This window comes from Aquarana catesbeiana, linkage group LG13, assembly GCF_042186555.1.
Source record: "Aquarana catesbeiana isolate 2022-GZ linkage group LG13, ASM4218655v1, whole genome shotgun sequence".
NCBI classification, from domain to species: domain Eukaryota; kingdom Metazoa; phylum Chordata; class Amphibia; order Anura; family Ranidae; genus Aquarana; species Aquarana catesbeiana.
In genome coordinates this window covers 151,345,895-151,372,070 of record NC_133336.1, presented here as the reverse complement: position 1 = coordinate 151,372,070, position 26,176 = coordinate 151,345,895, and the positions used below count along the sequence as shown (strand labels likewise).

General features: G+C 44.8%; 1 protein-coding gene across 2 annotated transcripts in view; it reads left to right on the top strand.

Annotated features, from left to right (window-relative positions):
- LOC141117111 (matrix metalloproteinase-18-like) overlaps positions 1-26,176 on the top strand; it is a 1,147,747-nt gene that overhangs the window by 269,668 nt on the left and 851,903 nt on the right. The gene's annotated exons all lie outside the window — the stretch shown is intronic.

The following is a 26,176-nucleotide window of genomic DNA, read 5'->3' as shown; positions in this document are numbered from 1 at the left end:
GCTCTGCAAGGGCAGGCTCAGAGGTGGTTGATGCCATGCCAGCTTCAGCCAGGAATGGTTGTATGCGACATTGGAACCAACCTTCTCTCTGCCCTTCGACAGGGACACTTGACCCATGGCCCATGTTTGGCACACGTTCTGAATTTGGTGGTGCAGCAGTTTTTGAGCAGGTACCCAGGCTTACAGGATCTTCTGAGGCAGGCCAGAAAAGTCTGTGGTCATTTCTGCGGTCATACAATGCCAGTGCTCGGCTGGCTTACATTCAAAGGGAATGCAACCTGCCCACTAACCGCCTCATTTGTGACATGCCCACCAGGTGGAACTCAACGTTGGCAATGCTGCAGTGGCTGCACTCGCAGCAGAGGGCCATCAATGAGTGAGTATGGCACCAGGACAGGGTCAGGGGAGCTTGGCTTTTTTTTGCCACGCCAGTGGCTGCTGGTCAAGGATGCATGCACTGTCCTGTCACCATGTGAGGAGCCACGAGGATGGTGAGCAGTGACAATGCATGCATCAGTGATACTGTCCCTCTTGTCTTCCTGTTGGAGCACACGCTTTGTGGAATAATGGACAGAGCACTTGAGGCAGAACAGCGGGAGGAAAAGGAGGACTTCCTTACCTCTCAAGGCCCCCTTTATACAGATAGCATTCCTGTGGGCCCGCCAAACACACAGGAAGAAGAGGAGGAGAAGGAGGAGGAGTATTGTGTCAGCATGGATGTAGAGGATAACACTCAGCAGCAGTCTTCAAGGGATGGTTTTCAGTCCCCAGAAACCCAAGGAGTTGTACATGGTTGGTAGGGATGAGCTTCGTGTTCGAGTCGAACCCATGTTCGACTCGAACATCGGCTGTTCGCCCGTTCGCCGAATTGCGAACGATATGGGCCGTTCGCGCCAAATTCGTGTGGCGCGTCACAGCCCATAATTCACTGCGGCATGGCAGTGCATTGCTTGCTGATGATTGGCCAAGCATGCACTATGACCCGCATGCTTGGCCAATCACAGCGCCGCCTGAACAGAGAGCCATAATTGGCCAAAGCCAAGGAGGCTTTGGCCAATTATGGCTCAGGGGATTTAGTACACGCCCCACACTATATAAGGCCGCCTGCACGGCGGCCCTGTGTAGTGTGTGTTGCGGCGTTCATTGAGAGAGAGACAGACAGTGTCATTTGATTTGAGTTAGATAGATTAGGCAGAACAGTCAGTCAGTTAGCTGCACTTACAGTGTATTGTGTATATATATGCATCCCAGGTGTTGCATATATATATATATACACTGTATTCAGTTTAGCTAGATCCGTTCCTGTTATCTTCTAGACTATTTACATTTAGTGCAGTGCGTCCTGCTCACAGTGTTCAGCTAGATCCGTTCCTGTTATCTTCCTACTGACAGGCAGGCTTGTCTGGTTACAGTATATAAAGCTACCTGAAGAAAATTACTGGTGTTCTATTTGATCCTATTAGTACCACGGTCAGGCAGCTAGACTATTTACATTTAGTACAGTGCGTCCTGCTCACAGTGTTCAGCTAGATCCGTTCCTGTTATCTTCCTACTGACAGGCAGGCTTGTCTGGTTACAGTATATAAAGCTACCTGAAGAAAATTACTGGTGTTCTATTTGATCCTATTAGTACCACGGTCAGGCAGCTAGACTATTTACATTTAGTACAGTGCGTCCTGCTCACAGTGTTCAGCTAGATCCGTTCCTGTTATCTTCCTACTGACAGGCAGGCTTGTCTGGTTACAGTATATAAAGCTACCTGAAGAAAATTACTGGTGTTCTATCCCAGCTTAGTGCAGCTACAGGCCATTAGTATGTCTGGAAGGCCAAGAAGGAGAGGCAGACAGTCACAAGCCAATAAGAGAGGGCAAGCAGGCTCTGTGTCTAGTGCTGGTCGTGGAGACGGTGCATCCTCATCAGCACGTGGCCATGGGACACGCTGGGCCTTTTTTTCGGCAGCTGGCCGTGTTGAGCCGCAACATGCGGAAGACTTGGTCGAGTGGATGACCAAGCCGTCCTCATCCTCCTCATCCTCTCTCACCCATGCCCAGGGTGCTTTGTCTGGCAAAGCAGCGGCCTCTTCCCTCAGCTCAATGTCATCAGTGACTCCTTCCCTAGCTCCACCATGTCCTCATGAGGATTCCCTCGAACTGTTTGACCACAGTGTTGGGTACATGCTCCAGGAGGATGCCCAGCGTTTGGAAGGCTCTGATGATGATACTGAGCTCGATGAAGGCAGTAACATGAGCACGGACAGAGGGGGTGCCCAAGAAGGACAGCAATCTGGCAGTCATGCTCCCCCTGCTGCAGCATACTGCCAGGTTTGCTCCAGTGATGAGGAGGGAGGGGATGATGAGGTCACTGACTCAACGTGGGTGCCTGATAGGAGAGAGGAGGAGGAGGAGGAGGAGGAGGCGGCACATCACCAACGAGGCAGGATGCCCTCCAGGGGCCAGCCTAAGGGCAGCACATTGACTGCATCACGCCCCAAAGCTCCACATGTGCAGGGCGCTGCAGTCTCTGCGCGTTATTCAAAAAGTTCTTTGGTGTGGGCCTTTTTTGAGACGAGTGCATCAGATCGCACCGCTGCTATTTGCAACATATGTCTCAAGCGTATCTCACGTGGCCAAAACATCTCCCGCTTGGGTACCACATGCTTGACCAGACATATGTTGACCTGCCATGCAGTTCGTTGGCAAGCGTATCTAAAAGACCCACACCAAAGAACAAAGAGGATCTCTCCTTGCTCCTCATCAGCTGAGATTTCCAACCCCACTAGACCTCCAGTCCTCTCTGAGACCTGCAGTGAGAGGAATGAAGGTGTAGAATTAGGTGTGTCACAGCCAAGTACTTGTGGGCAATCTGCTTTTGGTACACCGACGTCAGATTGTACCAGGCAAATTTCCCTGCCCCAGCTGCTGCACCGCCGAAAGAAGTTTGCTCCCAGCCATCCACATGCCCAGCGGTTGAATGCTAGCTTGGCAAAATTGCTAGCACTTCAACTGCTGCCTTTTCAGTTGGTAGACTCTGCCCCCTTCCGTGAGTTTGTGGAATGTACGGTTCCTCAGTGGCAGGTACCCAAACGCCACTTTTTCTCACGGAAGGCGATTCCGGCTCTCTACCGGCATGTGGAAGGCAATGTCCATGCCTCGCTGGACAGGGTGGTCAGCGGTAAGGTGCATATTACCGCTGACTCATGGTCCAGCAGGCATGGACAGGGACGTTACCTAAGTTTCACGGCACATTGGGTGACTCTGCTGGCAGCTGGGAAGGATGCAGGACAAGGTGCAGTAGTGTTGGAGGTTGTTCCGCCACCACGCCTCCAAAATGCTGATTGTGACACACCTCTCTCCTCCACCCCCTCCTCTTCTTCTTCCTCCATGGCCTCTTCCTCGGAACCAGCGGTGCTCCGTAGTCGTTCAAGGGGCTACGCAAGTACGCAGGCCAAAAGATGCCATGCGGTGCTTGAGCTGGTGTGCTTGGGGGACAGGAGCCACACTGGGGCAGAGGTTCTGTCAGCTCTGCAGGGGCAGGTTCAGAGGTGGTTGACGCCACGCCAACTTAAGGCAGGAATGGTGGTTTGCGACAATGGCACCAACCTCCTCTCTGCCCTCCGACAGGGACAAATGACCCATGTGCCCTGTTTGGCTCACGTCCTTAACTTGGTGGTGCAGCGGTTCTTGGGCAGGTACCCGGGCTTACAGGATGTCCTGAGGCAGGCCAGGAAAGTCTGTGTGCATTTCCGCCGGTCATATAATGCCAGTGCTCGGCTGACGGACCTCCAAAAGGAGTTTAACCTGCCCAAGAACCGCCTAATCTGTGACATGCCCACCAGGTGGAACTCAACGTTGGCCATGCTGCAGCGGCTGCACACGCAGCAGAGGGCCATCAATGAGTACCTGTGCGACTATGGCACCAGGACAGGGTCAGGGGAGCTTGTTTTTTTTTCCCCATGCCAGTGGGCCATGATCAGGGATGCATGCACTGTCCTGTCACCATTCGAGGAGGCCACGAGGTTGGTGAGCAGTGACAGTGCATGCATCAGTGACACTGTCCCCCTTGTCCACCTGTTGGAGCACACGCTGCGTGGAATAATGGACAGGGCACTTGAGGCAGAACAGAGGCAGGAAGAGGAGGACTTCCTTAGCTCTCAAGGCCCCCTTTATCCAGACAGTGTTCCTGCGTGCCCGCCGATCACACAGGAAGAGGAGGAAGAGGAGGAGGAGGAAGATTGTGTCAGTATGGAGGTGGAGCCTGGCACTCAGCATCAGCAGCAGTCTTTAAGGGATCAGTCCCAAGAAACACATGGACTTGTACGTGGCTGGGAGGAGGTGGCTGCGGACGTTGTCGTCCTTAGTGACTCAGAGGACTCCGGACCGAATGCCTCAGCAAACCTACGCTGCATGGCCTCCCTGATCCTGCAAAGCCTGCGTAAGGATCCTCGTATTCGTGGTATCAAGGAGAAGGACCAATACTGGCTGGCAACCCTCCTTGATCCACGTTACAAGGGTAAGGTTGCGGACCTTATCTTGCCATCGCAGAGGGAGCAGAGGATGAAACATCTTCGGGAGGCCTTGCAGAAAGGTCTGTGCAATGCGTTCCCAGAGACTGGGAGGTTACAAACTCCTGTTTCTGGACAACGTGTTGCTGAGGCTTCGGTCAGTCAAAGAAGGAGCGGTGGAGAAGGTGGCCGTCTGACCGATGCGTTCAGACAATTTTTTGGTCCGCAGCCCCAAGGTATGATCGGTTCCAGCAACCATCGCCAGCGTCTGTTTTACATGGTGCAGGAATACCTAGGGGCAAGATCAGACTTGGACACCTTTCCCACCGAAAATCCTCTGGGTTACTGGGTCTTGAGGATGGATCACTGGCCAGAGCTTGCACAGTATGCAATTGAGCTACTGGCCTGTCCTGCATCCAGCGTTCTTTCGGAACGCACATTCAGTGCTGCTGGAGGCGTGGTAACCGATCACAGGGTGCGTCTGTCCACCGACTCGGTCGATCGGCTGACCTTCATAAAAATGAATGAGTCTTGGATCACCACCAGCTACCAAGCACCTGATGCTGATGTAACCGAATAATTTTTTTTGAAATCTCAGATCCCTTCAAAGACTGCCTATGCTGATGCTGAGTGACTATCCCTGAGTAATTATCCTCTTCCTCCTCAATCATCACGCTGATAGCTTGTAAGAACATTTTTGGTTCTGGGCGCCACCACAGGTGCCTAAGGCACAATTTTTCAGCCCCTGTTTAACAGGGGCGTGTTAATTACAATTTTTGATGTAATACTTTGCAGCAGGGCTCGTTCCTACATTCCAACTAGAGTGTCTGTGAGGGTTGCAGTGTTGTGGCACCAGCACCAGTGCCTAAGGCCCAATTTTTCTGCCCCTGTCTAACAGGGGCGTGTAATTACAATTTTTGATGCAATACTTTGCAGCAGGGCTCGTTCCTGCATTCCAACTAGAGTGTCTGTGAGGGGTTGCAGTGTTGTGGCACCAGCACCAGTGCCTAAGGCCCAATTTTTCTGCCCCTGTCTAACAGGGGCGTGTAATTACAATTTTTGATGCAATACTTTGCAGCAGGGCTCGTTCCTGCGTTCCAACTAGAGTGTCTGTGAGGGGTTGCAGTGTTGTGGCACCAGCACCAGTGCCTAAGGCCCAATTTTTCTGCCCCTGTCTAACAGGGGCGTGTAATTACAATTTTTGATGCAATACTTTGCAGCAGGGCTCGTTCCTGCGTTCCAACTAGAGTGTCTGTAAGGGGTTGCAGTGTTGTGGCACCAGCACCAGTGCCTAAGGCCTAATTTTTCAGCTCCTGTTCAACAGGGGCATGTAATTACAATTCTTGATCTAATATTTCACAGCAGGGCCCTGTGAGGGCTTACAGTGTTGTGGCCACAGCAACACCTAAGGCCCAAATTTCTGCTGAGTATATAGGGCAGGACCCTACTTTCAAACATCTAACTTACAAACGACTCCTACTTGCAAACGGAAGGAGACAACAGGAAGTGAGATGAAATCTACCCCTAGGAAGGGAAATTCTCTCCTGTAAGAGTTAATATGGGAAAACAATTTCTCCTTTCCACTGATGCTTTCCAATCCTTGTTCCACAAAAAACCCAAATTTTCAAAAAACATTTTTCATTGGGACAAAAAGTGAGGTGAAATCTTCTGAAGAGGAGGAAAGACAGCAAAACAAATGTCACAGGGGTGATAACCCTTCCCTATGTTTTCCAAAAAGCTTAAAAAAGATTTTTTGGCTGGAGCTAAACGCTTTAAAAATTTACCCGTTCAAAATTACAAAGAGATTCTACTTAACAACAAACCTACAGTCCCTGTCTTGTTTGCACCGCCTGTATACTGCTGTTCAGAGTATATAGGGCCTTTCCTTATTTTAATTTGGGTGCGGGGTTCCCCTTAATATCCATACAAGACCCAAAGGGCCTGGTAATGGACTGGGGGGTACCCATGCCGTTTGTCTCACTGATTTTCATCCATATTGCCATGACCCGACATGACATTAAACCCGCAAGCAGTTTTAAATGAGATTTTTTCCTTTAAAAATTACATTTGGTGCAGGGACTGTTCTAAACACGGGAAACACGAGCCACTTTACAGGCCTACTATAGACACACCCCAGGTACGATATTTAAAGGAATATTTCACTTTTTTTTTTTTTACTTTAAGCATCATTAAAATCACTGCTCCCGAAAAAACGGCCGTTTTTAAAAGTTTTTTTTGCATTGATACATGTCCCCTGGGGTAGGACCCGGGTCCCCAAAACCTTTTTAGGACAATACCATGCAAATTAGCCTTTAAAATGAGCACTTTTGATTTCGAACGTTCGAGTCCCATAGACGTCAATGGGGTTCTAACGTTCGTGCGAACTTTCGGTCCGTTCGCAGGTTCTGGTGCGAACCGAACCGGGGGGTGTTCAGCTCATCCCTAATGGTTGGGAGGAGGTAGTTCCTGACAACGTCATCCTCAGTGACCCAGAGGACTCACAATTGAATGTGTCTGCAAACTTACGCTGCATGGCCTCCCTGATTCTGCAAAGCCTGCGAAAGGACCCTAGGATTCGTGGTATCAAGGAGAGGGATCATTACTGGCTGGCAACCCTTCTTGATCCACGTTACAAGGGTAAGGTTGCAGAACTCATCCTGCCTTCGCAGAGGGAGCAGAGGATGAAACATCTTCAGGAGGCCATGACCCTCAGACCCTGGGAGGTTACAATTTCCTGGTGCTGAACAACGTGTTGCTGAGGCTTTGTTCAGTCAGAAGAAGAGCAGTGGAGAAGGTGGCTGGCTGACCGATGCCTTTAGACAATTTTTCAGTCCTCAGGGCCAAGGTCTGATCAGTTCAAGCAACCATCCAGACGCCAGCGTCTGCATTACATGGTGCATGAATATCTTGGGGCAAGAGCAGACTTGGAGACCTTTACAACAGACCATCCACTGGGTTACTGGGTCTTGAGGATGGACCACTGGCCAGAACTTGCTCAATATGCAATTGAGCTACTGGCCTGTCCTGCATCCAGCGTTCTTTCTTAATGCACATTCAGTGCTGCTGGAGAGTTTGTAACGGATCATAGAGTGCGCCTGGGCACAGACTCCATTGATAGGCTCACATTTATAAAAATGAATCAGTCTTGGATCAGCAGCAGCCATCAAGCACCTGATGCCGACGTAACTAATTGATTTTTCTATGAATGTGGGATCCCTTGAAGACTGCATATGCTGATGAGTGACTATCCTATTCCTCCTCAATGATGATGCTAGCTTCCAACAATATTTTTGGTTTAGGGCACCACCACCACTGCCTAAGGCCCAATTTTTCTGCCCCTGTTTAACAGGGGCATGTAGTTACAATTTTTGATCAAATATTTCACAGCAGGGCTCATTCCTGCGCCCAACAAGAATATCTGTGAGGGGTTACAGTGTTGTGGCACCACCACCAAAGACTCAATTTTTCTGCCCCTGTCTAACAGGGGCATGTAATTACAATTCTTGATATAATATTTCATAGCAGGGCCTGTTCCTGCGCCCAACAAGCATAACTGTGAGGGGTTACAGTGTTGTGGCACCACCACCACCAAAGGCCCAATTTTTCTGCCCTTGTTTGACAGGGGCATGTAATTACAATTATTGATCTAATATTTCACAGCAGGGCCCGTTCCTGCACCCACCCAGAGTAACTGTGAGGGCTTACAGTGTTGTGGCACCACCACTGCCTAAGGCCCAATTTTTCTGCCCCTTTTTAATAGTGGCATGTAATTACAATTTTTGAAATAATATTTAACAGCAGGGCCTGTTCCTGCGCACAAGAGTAACTGTGAGGGGTTACAGTGTTGTGGCACCACCAACACCTAAGGCCCAATTTTCTGCAGAGTATATATAGTATATATTCTTCTGTTCAGATTATATAGTGCCTTGGGGCCCCCCAAAGCCATTTTTCTTTAAAATTTGGGTGCGGGTTCCCCTTAATATCCATACCAGACCCAAAGAGCCTGGTAATGGGCTGGGGGGGACACAGGCCATTTTTCTCAATGATTTTCATCTATATTGCCGGGACCCGACAATACATTACAGCTGCAAGCAGTTTTGAATGACTTTTTTTTCCTTTAGAAAAGTCATTTTGCTGTGGTACTTTTCTAAACACGGGAAAACTGCGCCACTACAGGCATACTATAGACACCCCCCAGGCACGATATTTAAAGGAATATTTCATTTTTATTGTTTCACTTTAAGCATTTTTAAAATCACTGCTCCTGAAAAAATGGCCATCTTTAAAACTTTTTTTTGCATTGACACATGTCCCCTGGGGCAGGACTTGGGTCCCCAAACACTTTTTAGGGCAAAAACTTGCATGCAAGCCTTTAAAATTGGCACTTTTGATTTTTCACGTTCGTGTCCCATAGACTTTAATGGTGTTTGCGTGTTTGAACAAACTTTTTTGCATGTTCGGATGTTCTGGTGCTAGCCGAACCGGGGGGTGTTCGGCTCATCCCTAGTGACTACTGGCTCTGCAGTCTCTCCATTGGTCACAGCAGCAATAGTGTCCACCTCACCATTACCTTCAGAAATTTCTTTCCACCACGCTAATACATTTTTAGCCATACTATTCCAGTCTATCCTGTCTGTGCTCCAATCACCAGCACTCCATAGCACTGCTCCATCTACCAAAGGAGGCACAGGCAGACAGAGTGGCTTGGCAGCAGACATCCTACACAAGTTAAAGTCAAACACATCAGATTGTGATAATCAATGCTCCACTGTTTGAACTATTTTCCCCTTTTGATCAACCTGTGCTGTATCAGAGCTGTCCTGGACCACTGCTGGCTCCAACACAGAGAGTCCTTGTGAGATTTCCAGGGACAACTCTGCGGCACCGCCTGTAGTTGCCATGGGAGACATCAAACCATCAACATTGTCAGTAATACACTTTTCAACATAATCATTATACACATTCCCACCTTGTATAGACTGCTAGACTGCCTGAGCACATTAGCAGTTTGAGATTGTAGGATACTTAGTACATCACTTTTCATCTCATGTGAAACACACTCGCCAGTCGGGGAGGCGACACAGTTGTCCTGGAAAACCCCAAGCTCAGACACCATGAGCTCCTGTATGGTCTCTAGTGACACCTCTGTTGCACCTGTCACAGTTGCTATGGGCAATGGCACACCTTTCTCTGTCACCCCTGACATATCTGGATGCAATACCACATTTTAATCTCTAGTGAGCAACACATTATATTCATTTTTACCACTTGTCTTCCTGCTACACAATACTCTGCCCGAAGACAAGTCCGTATCAATTCTCAGTCTTGCTGTGGGTTCAGCATTAACCTGTGCTTCCCCCCTGCAAAGCAGGAAGCCTTTCTTGGTAGTATGTCCTCTCACCCCGGACTTGCCACTACTTTAACGGCATTAAACACAAACTCAGTCTCCCTCACACATGTAATCAGAACAGCCTTACCATTTCAGTTGGCAGGTGATGAACACTTCATTTGAGGGTGTATTTCCTTCTTGGCTGTGTTCTCAAAGGCTAATGCCCCCACATGGACACAGGGCAACATTGCAGCCTTCTTGGATGCTCTAACATCCCCTGCAGGAAAAACAGCTTCTCTGTTGCCAGCAGCAACAGCCACCACCTTGGAATGGGAACTTTGGATTGCAGGTACAGGCTTTTCCTCAAAATCATTATGCTGAGCTGTATTCCAGAATCTGGGGCAAGTAAAAATACCGTGCCCTTCTTGACCACATTCCAGGTATGGAACAACCTCACTCCCATCTCTAAAGGGAAAGTAGAGCCACTTCTCTGCTGTAGCTCCTCCTTTCTGCAAACAGATTTTCTCCAGTTGCTATGGAAGACCACATTCTCCTCGCTGAATTTTTCCAGCACTCTCCAGATTGGATTGCTTCTAGGTAATTGTCGTAGTCATCTCGGTTATGACCCATCCAGCGGTACACCCCTTGGTACTCCTCCATCAGAAAAGGCTGCACCAATTCAACAATTAAATAAAAAAAGGGAGAATCAACACTTGAGCAGATAAGGTTGTAATGTGAAAATCACTGACTCATCCCTGTTGGGTGGTGGGGGATCCTGAAGTTGGATAGCAATGGAACAAAAGGAAAACTTGGATAAGAAAACCAAGATGCAAATCACTCCAAAGGGAAACACACGGTGGTGTAGAATTATCACAAACTGAAATGTTATTAATACAGTGGGAGTTCCACAACAAAAAGCAACCTTAACCACACCATATTAAAAACTATTTGAGACAACGTTGTCAAAAATCAATTAAAAGAAAGACCTGGGCTCACATGCATTACCCACTTGCACACCTCCAGGCAATCATACACTAATTTAATACTTGAAGGAGAGCAGCGATGGTCAATATCAATGGGGACAATTTGTGTCTGTCAGCAATTTAAGGGGCACATCAACAAATAGACCTTGGAAGCAGTAGGTAAGGGATTGAGCAAGCGGTACTGTACGGACTGATACTGTATTTCCAAGTACTTGCAAGTGCAGATAAAACAAGAGAGGATAATTAAGCCACTATGCGATGTAGACTAACGAGGGAGGTGAGGAAGGGAGGCGTACATTTAGGACCTACGATATCAACACTTTTTCCTGTCACTTAATCTCTGGCTAATAGGCGTTCCAGTAGAAATACATTTAAGGGCATGCTTGTGTCAGTGGGCCACACCTCTGACGATGTCCTATTGGATGAAATGCGATTGGCAGGTCCCTACAGACACAAGCCCGCTGTGAGCCACAGCTTTTGATTTTTACTGCTCGTTTATCATGTTACTGTTGTAAGTACAATTTTAATAAAGCTTTCCTTATGCTTTACTGGCTCCACTATGTATTGCTTTATTCCATTCTTGTGATACCATACATGTGAACCCATTGATTGGAGTCCTATGTGGAGATTGAGTAGTGTGGCAAGTTCTTCCAGGCTTGATGATTCTAGAATACAGCCGTCCATCTGCTGTTGGAACTTAAATCCTTGTGAATTCCGTTTGCCTGCTTTAATACTTTGTCTGGTAAGGGAATTGAAGTGTCACTGTGGTGTAGTGTGTTTTCTTACTCACACTGAAGCTAATGCAGGGTTTCATCTTCATTCCCCTTTCTTCCTTGTGTTATATGAACTGCTGCTAATAGTTTTTTTAGCGCTGCATACAGACTTTTACAAATGTAAAAGGATCTATCAAAAGGAAAGAAAGTCTCAGGGGGACCATGTTTTCTCAAACTAATGGGAATTATCACAAAGAAATGTATGGAAAACAAGAAAAGAAACTGCGCTAGGATAATGAAAAGCAATTAAACACATGTACCCAATCCCAAAGGGTACCTGTGGAATTGCATGTGAAAAATAGATAAAGCAGCGATTCGCCTGCACAACATCAATACAATAAGCAAAGTAGGAAAAATATAGAATCGCGGTGAGCATGTGAAAAATAGTGAAGTAAAAAAAGTGCAAACTAACACACTAACTCAATATTTAAAAAGTGATCAAACATCCATAAATATACAACCATGTGTATTGTAGACAGGAATCTTAAATGTCAAAAACACCACTATACATGAGAAAACAAAGGCTGACCAATGGTGGTTGTTCAGCTGAACCAATTGGCTGAATAGAAACATATAATTACAAATGTCCAAAAAATGAAACAACAATACACCAGTGAACCTTAAAAAATTATTAAAAAGTAAATGTAATGTCCATCCATAAATATGCAATCTTCAGTGTTCAAAATGAAGAAATTGTGCACAATCCTGTGATTCCCCCACTACAGAGGATCAAGGGAAGCCTGTAATAATGTATGCCCTCCAGGGCATATCAGATGCAGCCAATACCCTTCAAATCATCAGTGGTGATAATGTGATCTCCAAAGACACCCAATGGGACCATTTCTCCTCAGAACGCCTCATTTCATTCAAAGCCCATGGGTAGATGTGTATGGCATGTAAAAATATAAGTGCTCCAATAGTGTAAATCCTTTGAGATTTATTGAATGATAAAACACAGTATCACACTTACATTTAGAAGTCAGAAAAAACGCCTGTACATCTGGTGCGCCGGCCGGCACACACTCAGACAAGCCCATCCTTCTGGAATTGCAAACCACGACACGAGGTGACGCCAGCGCGTCGCTCCAACCTACGCGTTTTGTAATAGAATTACGTCATCCAGGGGCACGGGCGGAGTGCTACATCACCTTCCTTTATACTATGGCAACCCGACCAAGCCTTGTTCTGGGCCAGAGTCTGCCGATGGACATGTGCAATGGCACTATGGAGGCTCATGAGGTCCATATACCACATGATATCGGGTCGGGATCGAAATCTTTAATGTCTGTGAGGATCACAAAAATTGTAAATCGTTTCAATAACACAAGAAAAACAAGCTAAGAACAAACAGGCATCTGATTAGTGACTGAAACATAAAGGCAGGGACACAAGGGAGCAAAATAAAAATGCTCGGACTACCTGTCGTCGCACATCGTGGGCGGAAATAGGTCGGATGTTCACACAGGTGTCACCCGCAGCCACCAAGCCGGGCGACAACTAGTGGTCAAACCATGAATAATATTATAAAGTCTAAGGGCTGGAACTAATGTCCAAATGACCGAATATAGAGAACTGGTAGTCTGTCTTGCGCACTTAGACTATATAAAAAAAAGAATTCCTAAAAAGTGTCTTTCCAAAAGTGTACATATAACAATAATGTAAATTTAAACGTTTCATGTTAGCAACAGTCGAAGTAATAAGCATAAATAAAAAAAATGCAGCCTGAATGCATGCAGGGGTCACTCTCTGGATGGTGTGAGAGACATCCAGTGGACAGATCATGAATTGCAGACTCACAATTTTCTGATGAGCCAAATTTAAAAGGTTGAAAATAATGATTTCAAAAATTGTATTTTCAACAAAAAAGTTAGTTAGTTTATTCAAAAAGGGAAAAAGAAAATCATCTGAAATAACACATAAATAAATGTGTATATTTATACAAAAATGTCCAGGCGGATGAAGACCCAGAACAAGAGGCTCAGTCCTAGGTCACCCCAACCAAGTCCCCTAAGTTAAAAAATAAAAATTATAAAATACAAACATCATAGAACAATGCCCCTCTCCCTCCAAAATATGACACTTGCAAGAAGGAAATACATTGAATCACATAATCATGAAAAGCCCAAAAAAACATTAATTCAAGTATTTAAAATATTTAAAATAGATCAAAATATAGTACTGGTGGGGGTTGAGGGAAAATAATCCTATTCAATTCAAAGTGGGCCCCCATCAGGAGTTATTGATAAAGGCGTTCACATCTGTATCGACGTTAAGACCAAAAGGAACATAGGTTTTGAGTCTATGGATCCAAGCCATTTCTTGTTTTGAGATTTGCCTAACTAATGAGCTACCCCTCCAGTGAGGTCTATATTTGTCAATCCCTATAAATAACATATTGGATGGATCTCTATTATGTACATGATCATAATGCCTTGACACCGAATGTTTGTCATAGCCTTTCCTTATATTGCTAATATGTTCATTCAATCAGACACGAAGAGCCCTTTTGGTCCTCCCTACATACTGCAAACCACATGGGCACTGTAGGTAGAGGTGAGTTAGACCATGCCCTCAGATGTACATGTAATAAAGGCTTCGACCTTATATGATCGTGAGGTACTGGTGGACATAAATTGGCAAATTTTTCTCTCTTTGCATTTATTAAGGAAGCACACCTGGCAGTTCTTTCACCTAAAATAACCCGTGAGGTTCTGAAAGAAGCACCTGTTGCTTTTTGGGGGATCCTGAACGCTTGGGGCAATCCTACTCCCCAGAGCGAGTGCCCCCTTGAAGAAAACCCAAGGTCTATTGGGTAAAATAGTGCCAAGAACTTGATCACTGATCAGGACGTGCCAATGTTTTGGATCAGTTTCTTGACACTCTGATGTTGCACTGAAAATGTTGTAATAAACGGTGCAACATTAGGATTGTCTCCACTGTTAAGGTGCCCATCTGACAGGAGTAATGACCTGTCTTTTTCCCGTGCTGTTTTCACTGCCTGGGATAACAAAAACCTTGATCATAGCCTTTCTCTACAAATCTACTGGAGAGAATGGCCGCCTGATCTTCAATGGTATTGATCTCAGTACAGTTACGTCTAAGGCATGTAAATTGACCTGGAGGGACTGCTCTCAAACAGGGCTCATAATGACAGCTATCTAACGAAATGTATGAGTTCCTGTCGGTTGATTTAAAAAAACGTGGATGTCACAAATCTGTCGTCCTACAATCTTGATTTTCAAATCAAGAAAATTAATTTCTTTTAAACTGGCTTTGAAGTTCAATCTAATGCCTCTGTTATTATTGAGGACCGCCATAAAACTGAGTAAGTCAGACTCATTACCATCCCATAGCAGGAGGATGTTGATGTATCTAGCCCACAGGACCAAACCTAGGGACCCTAAGAATGGTCCTGCTCAATCTTACACAGTGACTCCCCTTGGATGACCTAAGAGGAATTTTAGGCAAAGCAACCTAAATTATCAGCAGCGTGAGATTTTGTATGGTCCTGCTCAATCTTACACAGTGACTCCCCTTGGAGGACCTAAGAGGAATTTTAGGCAAAGCAACCTAAATTATCAGCAGCGTGAGATTTTGTATTGAATAGGATTATTTTCCCTCAAACCCCACCAGTACTATATTTTGATCTATTTTAAATATTTTAAATACTTGAATTAATGTTTTTTTGGGCTTTTCATGATTATGTGATTCAATGTATTTCCTTCTTGCAAGTGTCATATTTTGGGAGGGAGAGGGGCATTGTTCTATGAGGTTTGTATTTTATAATTTTTATTTTTTAACTTAGGGGACTTGGTTGGGGTGACCTAGGACTGAGCCTCTTGTTCTGGGTCTTCATCCGCCTGGATATTTTTGTATAAATATACACATTTATTTATGTGTTATTTCAGATGATTTTCTTTTTCCCTTTTTGAATAAACTCATTTATTTTTTTGTTGAAAATACGATTTTTGAAATCATTATTTTCAACCTTTTAAATTTGGCTCATCAGAAAATTGTGAGTCTGCAATTCATGATCTGTCCACTGGATGTCTTTCACACCATCCAGAGAGTGACCCCTGCATGCATTCAGGCTGCATTTCCGGTTTTTGATTTATGCTTATTACTTCGACTGTTGCTAACATGAAACTTTTAAATTTCCATTATTGTTATACGTAGACTTTTGAAAAGATGCTTTTTAGGAATTCTTTTTTTACATAGTCTAAGTGCGCAAGACCGAGACTACCAATTCTCTATATTCGGTCATTTGGACATTGGTTCCAGCCCTTAGACTTTATAATGTTGTTCATGGCTTGACCACTAGTTGTCACCCGGCTTGGTGGCTGTGGGTGACACCGGTGTGAACATCCAACTTATTTCCGCCCGCAATGGGCAACGACAGGTAGTCCAAGCATTTTTATTTTGCTCCCTTGTGTCTCTGCCTTTATGTTTCGGTCACTAATCAGATGCCTGTTTGTTCTTAGCTTGTTTTTATCGTGTTATTGAAATGATTTACAATTTTTGTGATCCTCACAGACACTATAGATTTTGATCCTGACCCAATATCATGTGGCATATGGACCTCATGAGCGTCCATGTCCATCGGTGGACTATGGCCCAGAATGAGGCTTGGTCGGGTTGCCATAGTATAAAGGGAGGTGACGCAGCACTGCCCGTGCCCCTGGATGACGTAATTCTATTACAAAACACATAGGGTGGAGCGACGCGCTGGCGTCACCTCTTGTCGTTTGCAATTCCAGAAGGACAGGCTTGTCTGAGTGTGTGCCGGCCGGCGCATCAGACATACAGGTGTTTTTTTTCTGACTTCTAAATGTAAGTGTGATACTGTGTTTTATCAATCAATAAATCTCGAAGGTTTTACACTATTGGAGCACTTATATTTTTACATGCCATACACATCTACACATGGGCTGGGAATGAAATGAGGCTTTCTGAGGAGAAATGGTCCCGTTGGGTGTCTTTGGAGATCACATTATCACCACTGACGATTTGAAGGGTATTGGCTGCATCTGATATGCCCTGGAGGGCATACATTATTACAGGCTTCCCTTGATCCTCTGTGGTGGGGGATCACGGGCTTCCGGTAAGCAGTAACTCTCTACACAACGGTGGTGGATTGTGCACAATATCTTCATTTTGAACACCGAAGATTGCATATTTATGGATGGACATTACATTTACTTTTAATAATTTTTTTAAGGTTCACGGGTGTATTGTTTCATTTTTTTTGGACATTTGTAATTATATGTTTCTATTCAGCCAATTGGTTCAGCTGAACAATCACCATTGGTCAGCCTTTGTCTTCTCATGTATAGTGGTGTTTTTGACATTTTAAGATTCCCGTCTACAATACACATGGTTGTATGTTTATGGATATTTGATCACTTTTTAAATACTGAGTTAGTGTGGTAGTTTGCACTTTTTTTACTTCACTATTATTTTTCACATGCTCAGCGCAATTCTATATTTTTCCACAAAGAAATGTAGCAAGTTTTTCGTTAGACATGTACCAATTAATTTTATATTTAACTGAGGAATATGGTGTAGAGGACCACCAAGCTTTCACTAAAGTTTGTTTGGCAGCAGTGAATAAAAATGTTAAAAGGCGAAATTGATTATTTGTAAAAATATTTGGTTTGAGATTAAAGGCCCATACACACGATAGTTCTTTTTGACAACAAACATGCAAATTAGCTGTTTTAAGGCAACATCCTACCGTGTGTACGCTCCATCGGACAAACTTTTTCGGTTTTCATTGGACAAATGTTGGCTGTGCAAACAGACAAACTTTCCGGCAACAAAAGTCCTATGGTGCAAAATCCTATCGTGTGTACACAAGTCCATAGGACTTTAGTCCAAAGTACAAACATGCATGCTCAGAACCAATGCAAAAGATCAGACAACAATACAGAAGTTGACCAAAGGGTGGCGGTAAAGAGCTGAAAAACCATGTGATTTGGTGAAAGCTGGCTGAAAAAGTCCTGCCATGTGTATGCTTAGTTTACAGCCGATCGTCCTATCGTGTGTATGGGCCTTTAGTGGGACTTTCTAGTGGATTCTTGGAAAGCTTTTTTTCAGACATGGTAAAAATTATTTGGTATATGTCAGTCCAAAACTGCTTGATTCTAGGACAATCCCACCATATTATGTAAGAGCGTACCGGTACTCAGGCAACTTCTAAACCATGAGGCTGATGAAGGAGGCATGGCTTGCCTCTGAAACAAGTCTCTATTGGCTACCACGATCGACAGGTCATTCACACTCGCTGCAGGACCTATCCCTGGGCGTCCATCGTAGCTCCGGATACAGATCATCAGTGGTCCCCAGTTTCTCCGGCATCCTCTCTCCCTGGCGCCTCTCTTTCCTTCCCCTCTTCTTGTGTTTACATAATTGTTCAAAAGGAGTAAGAGTTTTTAGACCTGAAGATGATCCTATTGTTTTGATTACAAAATGTTTAATTTGGAGGTATTTAATTTGGAGGTAGGTTTCTTGATAGGGCAAGTTATGTGTTTGTTTTATGGAGGAAAGACTCAATACCCCAGTGAAAAATATCAGATCATATATTTTATAAATATTTTTAGAAGTTCACCATTTGAATTGGAGGGGTTCATAAAATCCAGGTAGAAACATTGGGTCACGTATAATTGGTAATAGGAGAGTAAAAGGGGACATACGGTTTCCACTAAATTTGCATGTATCCCATATTGATAAGGAATGTTTGATAATGAGGTTGTCAATACATTTCCAACATTTTTTAGGACTCCAAAGAATAGTGTCAATGGATATAGAGTCCAACTGGGAGGCCCCTATGGATATCCAGAGAGGAGGGTCTGAACAGTTATGGTATCCTGTATGTTGTGCGATTTGAGAAGCTGAGTAATAAGCAGAAATATTTGGAACAGCCAGACCTCCATTTTTTTTGTCTGGAAAAGAGGTTAATGTTTATACCATATAAAGGAAAGTATCATGCTTTGAATTGATCATAGAATATGAGAAGGAATTTTAATAGGACGCACTCTAAATAAGTAAAGTAGAGAGAGAGTTTATATGAGCATGAACCCACCAGTTTGTTTTAAGCACCACATCCCAAAATGAAATATTTTAGCAAGCAAGAAACGTAGAGATTTTTAAGGTGCGAACTAATTGGGTAAATATCAAATATATTGTATAAAAATTTCTTTTATTTTGAAATTATACATCAAAATATATAAAAAGGAGAATAGATACAGTGATGGCACGTTTGGTTAGTTGCAAACACAGTAACTCAGCAAAAGCGATGTACTTCCCAGCATGTTTCACCCATATAAATAAGTAAAGTAGTTTAGGTAAAAAAAAAATTTTGATTAGTGGTATGTGTCCCAACCACAACATTTTATATTTTTTCTATGCAATGCCTATAAAATCACAGTTGGATGAAAAGTAGCAGTCAGTAACTTTAGCAGAACGTATGACTGCAGGTATAGAAAAAGGGAAGGAGAATTATTCTTTTAATGTCAGACTACTCCCTTTAATTTCTGACGCCACAATCCCAAACAAACTCTATAACACCATAATAATTCAACAGATTACCAGGAATGTACCATTTAGTCTCTGAGAAGAGTTCCCCTTAATATGGGTGGACATTATACACAAAGTCCTTAAAGAGGAGACAAGGGGAAGGGAGAAGTCCTGGTGATGTAGATGTTCAGATGGCCTCTGTGCCATCCGTGACCCGACGGGACAGAGGAGTCAGGTGAGTGGATTGTTTGCTGCTCCCCCCAAAAAAACACCAGCCGCCACTGGTCCAGAGAGATTTTGTGTGTAATGGCATCCAGTACTATAAATAACATGTGCAAAGTGTCTCCTTGTTAAAGCTTTAGTGCAAAGAAGTGGAATAAAAGTGTGTGCATGCAGTGTCTTTTGAGGGTGTATAGAAGGTGGGCTTTTGCCCGCTCACCAATCATGACGATACCAAGCTTAAGGAAATGGGAAGTGCCAGGATAGGCATCTGTAGAATCAGTCACCAGGGAAGGGTGCCTGACCGCACACCTTGCGATGCTGGGATTCAGCGGGATCGGGGCCAATGACATGTAGAGTGACCCCCGATGATCACTTGGCCGACGGGAAACTGGCAAGAAGGGGGATCCACTCACGCATCCGCTGAAGGTTCTCCACTTGGACTTTCATATTACTGGGTGTAGTAACACTTTAACTTCACCAATCCTTTCAAATGGGGACAGAATTTTCACTCCTGAACTTAAAGATCCTCCTGTATGGGGCCTAGAGTTTTAGAGTTGTTTTTTTGCGTTAAGGTCAATAACCAGTAAAGCACTATCTCCTCATCATTGCTGTGTTGATCTTACACTCACAGGGCGGGGTTCGGACCCCGCTGGCGCAGCTGGTTTCTGAGGAGTGGTGATTCATTCTTCAGGAAAATCAGTGTCTGGGGCACTCGGATGGCATTGGAAAGAGGTCCGATGCCACATTTTTAAAGGGCCTGTTTTTCCTTCAGGACAGATTTGATACACTGATAGCCCAGGAAGTTACTTGCAAATAATGTAATGTTGGGGATCGCTAGCGATCTGCTAACTTGTGCTTCCCAGGCACTCCTAGGTTCCTCAGAAACACATGATCCCCTGGCTGAAGATCTTGCACTGTTATTTTCAAATGGAAATTCCTTTTGTTCCTTTGCTCTCGAGTAGTAGCATCTTCTACTGCCTTTTCATACGTAAGCCTGTTTTAGGTTCTTACGTAGTCTATCCACATATCCTTTATAGGAGGCTAGGGAGGTGTGATCTATGGAAGTCAGGCCTTGCTTCTGAACATTAGTCTGTAGGGGAATACCCAATTAAATCATTCATTGTGCTGTTGTATGCATGAACGGCGGTGGCAATGCAATTGCCCCAGTGCTGCTTCTTCTCTGAATGTAAAGTTCCTAGCATGTTCATGGATTCGCACTCCTTCAAATGTCACATAGGTCCAGTCTTCCCATTTTCTGACTGACCTGTGAGGCCTTCGAGACAGAGCATCAGCGTCTGTTTCCTGCCCTGGGTTGATACTTCAGACTAAACCGAAATCCAGACAAGGCCACCAGCAATCGATGCCTGGTGGCGTCCAGCTTAGCTGAGGACAACAAATATGTTAGAGGATTTATTGCCATCTTCACCATAAAAATGGCCCATTACAGATAATCTCTCAACTTGTCCACTACAGCCCACTTTAGAGCCAGAAACTCTAGCTTGTCCACAGGATAGTTCTTCTCAGATGGGGTCGAGCATCGACTCACATAAACTATGGGCCTAAGCCCACCATCCTGTCCCTGGTACAAAATTCCGCCTAACCCCTCATGGCTGGCAGCCACATCAAGTTCATATGGCTTGGCCTGATCTGCATAGACCAGTATTGGTGCTTCTGTGAGGCTTCTCTTGAGATGCTAAAAACCTTCTTTACATTGAGAAGTCCACTGTTCTTGTATAGACTCCCATGTCTCGCTTGGCTCAAGTTACAGCCTTCACCCTTCGCCTCAGTCTAAATCAACTCATTAAGTGGCCGGGAGATCTTCACAAAGTTCACCACAAACCTCCGATAATAGCAGAAAAACCCAAGGAAAGATTTCAGCTCCATCACAGTCCTCGGTCGGGGCCAAGTAGTGACCACCTCTAGCTTCTTTGGGTCTGTGGCAATGCCTTTTGCGGAAACGACATGTTCTAAGTAGGTCACAGAAGTCTGATATAACTGGCACTTTTCTAACGACAACTACAGTCCCTCTTCATGAAGTCTCTCTAAGACTTTCTCAAGCCTTGGTTCATGCTCCTCTAAGGTCCTTCCAAAGACAACAATGTCATCCAAGTATACCAGGACCTCGATCAAGTTCTTGTCCCAACAGTACGCTCCATCAACCGCTGGAACATGGCCAGGGCTCCTGACGATCCCTGGGGCATCCTGTTGAACTCATAGAACCAATGGGTGAATAAAGTGGGCAAAAACCATCTTCTTTCTATAGACGGGGTGCATTGGTATCTGGTAGTACCCACTCCTCAAGTCCAACACACTAAACCACCTCACCCCGTACAGACACGGAAAGGCATCTTCCATACGAGGGGTAGTGTATTGATCAGGAATAGTCCTCCTGTTCAAAGCTTCTTCCTCACTACTACGATAGGGGAGGCATAAGGGCTTCTGGACTTCCGGATGACTCCCGACTTTTTCAGCTCAGCCAGCTGCTACCCGAGATCTTCCAGATCATTGAGTGATACTCCCTTGGCTTTTTCTTGAAATGGTTTATCTTCCTGCAACTGAATCCGGTGCTGAGCACTCTTTGCGCATCCCAAATCAAAGTCGTTCTTGGAGAACATCTTCTCCCACATGGTCTTGGACTCTTTCTTGCCACTCAGGAGGTAACATTTTGGAGGAAGAAAGAAGCTCTCCTCTCAGTTTACGGTTATCTTCCCTCCCAGCCGCTGGGGTCACCAGAGTAGCTGAACTCACTCACCCAATTAGCATGCGGGCCCCTAGCATAACTGGGTGATTTGTGACATTATGGAGACTGACTGGCACCTTCCCTTCGTTCTAGGACAAGGCTTTTGTGGAACTATCTCTGGGATCAATTCCACCCCAGCTTCACTCGGTCTCGCTTCCGTCTCCAGAACAATAAAAGGGCCTGGCTGATCCCTAATTTACTTGATGCTAGCCTTCATGCAGTCTATCTCACTGGGCTACAACACCTTCTCTTTGACCCCCAGCCTCCATAGTCTTCCCACACCTCCAACAGGGGGTGCTCTGTTCTTGAACCGCTCGCTTAAAGGCTTGATGTAGTTAGAGGTGTATTCTTCTAAGCACAGAATCTTCCTTCCCAGCCAATAGGCATCAGTAGCCTTCTCACCAGGTCAGTGTTGGTCCCAATTAGCTTAGAGTTTAGTTCGGCCTCCAAAGGCCGAGAACACATTGTGTCGATTGTTTCCTTCTTCCCGGCCACAGATGGCCGAAAGTTGATCTTGATTGGGATGTATCTAAGCCCCAATTCCCCAAATCTCCAGCTCTTCCAGCTTACACAGGGGGGGTGTGCTTCAAGTATTTGTCATAGAAGTCTCTGTATCACTTGTGCTCTGGTGTCCAGTAGTGCTTTGGTATAGACACCTTACACTCACACAATGCAGGAAGGGCCTAACAGTCTTTCTGGCAGATTAGCTTGCTTTTTAGAGTGAACTAGATTCCCTCCTTACCTGGGGAAGCATTGACTCTCTGTGCTGTTTTCCCAATCTAGATTGTTTACTATCCTGATCGGGTGAGGGTGCAGTTACACGTCCTGAGGCCCTCTTCCTGTGCCTCCATCTGGTCTTCCCATTCTTTCCACTTTGAAGCTGGCTCCTTCAGTGAGACCCCTTGAAGTTTCCCACCTTCTGAGCAAGGAAGAGTTTTTGTAAAGCTTTAAGCACTTCAGCCGTAAGGTCCGGCTCAATCTTCTTCTGAGGGCACTGTGCTTTGAAATGCCCTGGTTCTCCAAATTGGAACTACTTTCTTGGATCAGGTTTCACCATTTGCATATTGACTTGAGCTTCCATTGCTCATAGCAAGGTCTGTTGCATCTTATCCTGAGTCTGAACAACTTGAGTGAGTAACTCAACTGGGGCTGCCTCACTGACAGACTTGACAATGGGAAAGGTGAAGTATTCTTCACTTTTCCACCACCTGAGCTGACACTTTGACAGTTCCTTAGACCCTTGATTCTTTTTATCTAACAAAGCCTCTTCTTTCCTCACTTCTTTCACCAGCTCAGGGTAGGTAGGGACCACTTGGGTTCCCTTAAGTAGCAGTCGCAGTACAATCGGGTGGTTGGGCCCAGCACCTTGCAGAATTCATTCTAGATGGACTTTGTCAGCATCATGGGGATCAATCCCATTCTTAAGAATGATAAGGTGTAGGATCCAATCCACTCTGGCAACATAATCGGACAGTCTCTCACCCTTGCACTGGTAGGTGTGCTCAAATTTGTACATTAGGTCAGGAAGTTTTTCTACTCTGCCTTACACAGCACACAGGACTTCAGTTTAATCCATCACTAATCAGAATCCGGTGATGAGCACTCTTGGCGCATGAACTCTTGTTCTCAATACACATAAACAGGTATGTATAGCATATAGAATCACAGTAGGATGAAGAGTAGCAACCAGTAATTTAGTAGAACCTATGACCGCATGCATCCTCGCTCACACTGGAAACTACAGTCAGCTTTACTTTTTATACATTACTTTTAGACATTATTGTTGATTTTAATCAAGTTTGATGCCCTTATTATTCATTTGGACTTGACCTTTTCCATAAACATTCTTTTTAGACATTTGCATCCTGACAAATTAGGGTAGCGCTGAGTACTTTTTTGTTTTAATAATAGCATGCAATGCCAAGATGCGGTTTCCAAAGCGAGCAAAGTCCTTTCTTGTATTAAGAACTTGCATTAAGAACAGAGGCATATCATGAAATCAGTGGGCCCGTGTGCAAGATCAAAAGTGGGCCCTATTGTAGAGAAAAAAAATTTGGTGCTTAACGCGTGCCGCGGTGAAAAGTGGGCATGGTTTAAATTGCGCTTAAGTCATGGGTGCGACTTGAAGAAGGTGTGGTAAAAGTCTGAGATTACTTACATGTAGCAACCTGGAGTTTAGGCAGGGTTGCTCCTCACAAATTGACTTTTCAGAAGTAGTTATCCTGGTTGATTGCTAGAGATCTATTGATTTCTCCCTAAGTTTGACCTTGTTGCACTTTTCTCTTCTACCACTAAGGGGCACTTGGTGGTACTAGATACGAGAAGGGCAACGCAAGGTCAGGTTATGGGTATATGGGGTATCTCAGCCAATGGGCAGGGGTTTTCTTGATTCCCTTGGCTTGCTGGGAGAACCTATATATTCGGGTGAGGTCAGGTGATCTGTGTTCTGTGCCACCTGGACGGCTGTCCAAGTGGCACAGAACAGGCTGTCCAAAAGTGGAGAGTGCTCCACTATTTCAAATTCAGACATTCCATCTGATGGTCTATCGGAACTCTTTTTTCGGACATTTTGTCTTATACTGGAAAGTGGGGTGAGAGCGATAAAGAGCTAATAAGTAATATTCAGGAGGGTGAAACCCCTGATACTACCACCAGTGCATATTACGCTGTCAGCCAGTGCAGCTGAGCTGATCAGCATTGCCAGGTCCATTGAGCAGGACCATGAGGCTCAATGAGTTTCTAAAGTTCACCCTAGCACGCCCATGCCTAACCTTAAACCAGACCATAAGCCTGATGTGGTTGCTGGGTGCTTGGTTCAGCGTGCTCCAGACGCACGGGTTCTACCCAGATATGGGGATCCTAAGACCCTGCCTTGGCTGTCCAAGATACAGAGAATAATAATCAAGAGAGTGGCAGAAGACTACGGGTACTTATACCCTTACATTCCCCCTCATTTGGAAGACGAGATCTCAGAAAAAGAAATCCAGTGGGTGGATGAAGCAGTGTGTGGATTCCTTCAGATCTCTCTCAAGACAGACTAAAGTTGCCTCTTTGTCCCCATTGTTGTTTGCCCTAGCACTGGAACCATTGGCCATAAGGCAGTCGGAGGGGATAGTAGGGTTTCGACGCACGGGAAGGAAAAAAAAAATAGCTTTATATGCGGATGACGCACCTATTTTCTTGGGTGACACTGCAGACTCCCTGGAGGAACTTATGACACTTGTCTCTGTATTTGGCCAGCTCTCGGGGTTTCATATCAATTGGGAGAAATCAATATTGATGCCTTTGCATGATGTAAATATCTATTTACCAAGTGGCGCTACACAAATACAAATAAAACATAAATTCAAATATCTTGGGATTGAGGTAACATGAAATGCGGAGGACTATATTGATTTGAATCTCAAACCATTATTGCTTAGGTTCAGGGATAAATGCCGAAGATGGTGTAAATTACCACTAATTGTGAGTGGCAGAGCCAATCTCCTAAAGATGATTTGGGTCCCACAGTTATTGTATATTTTTCATAACTGTCCCATTTGGATAACAATGTTTTGGTTCAGGAAGATAGAATCTCTTTTCAGCGAGCTGTATGAAATATTACAAAACAAGTCTAAAAAATCTATAGATATCCCTTCTAGGGCACATTGGAAACAAGACCTGGGACCATTGTCAGAGGATCAGTGGGTAATGGCTTTGGCCGCGATCCCAAAGGTATCGTCTTGTGCCACACAAAAATGAACGCAATTGTTTATCGTGCATAGAGCATACTATACCCTGGAAAAATTATTTAAGTGGAAGCGTAGAGATTCCCCCTTATGTCTGCGCTGTGGAGGTACCACGGCAAGCTTAATACATATGTTGTGGAGATGCCCTAAACTCCATCAATATTGGCAGGGCATAATTTAAAACTATTAATTAGGTGCTTCAAATCAAACTCAGTGGATCCTGGAATTTGTATCTTAAATATAATGGAGGAATCTAGTCTGTTGAAAAATACTAATGATACAATAGCGAGAAGTTTGTTCTAGGCTCATAAATTAATTGCACAGAAATGGATCTCACTTATCCACCAACAGTGGAGGAATGGAGAACGTGAATAAAAGAAACTAT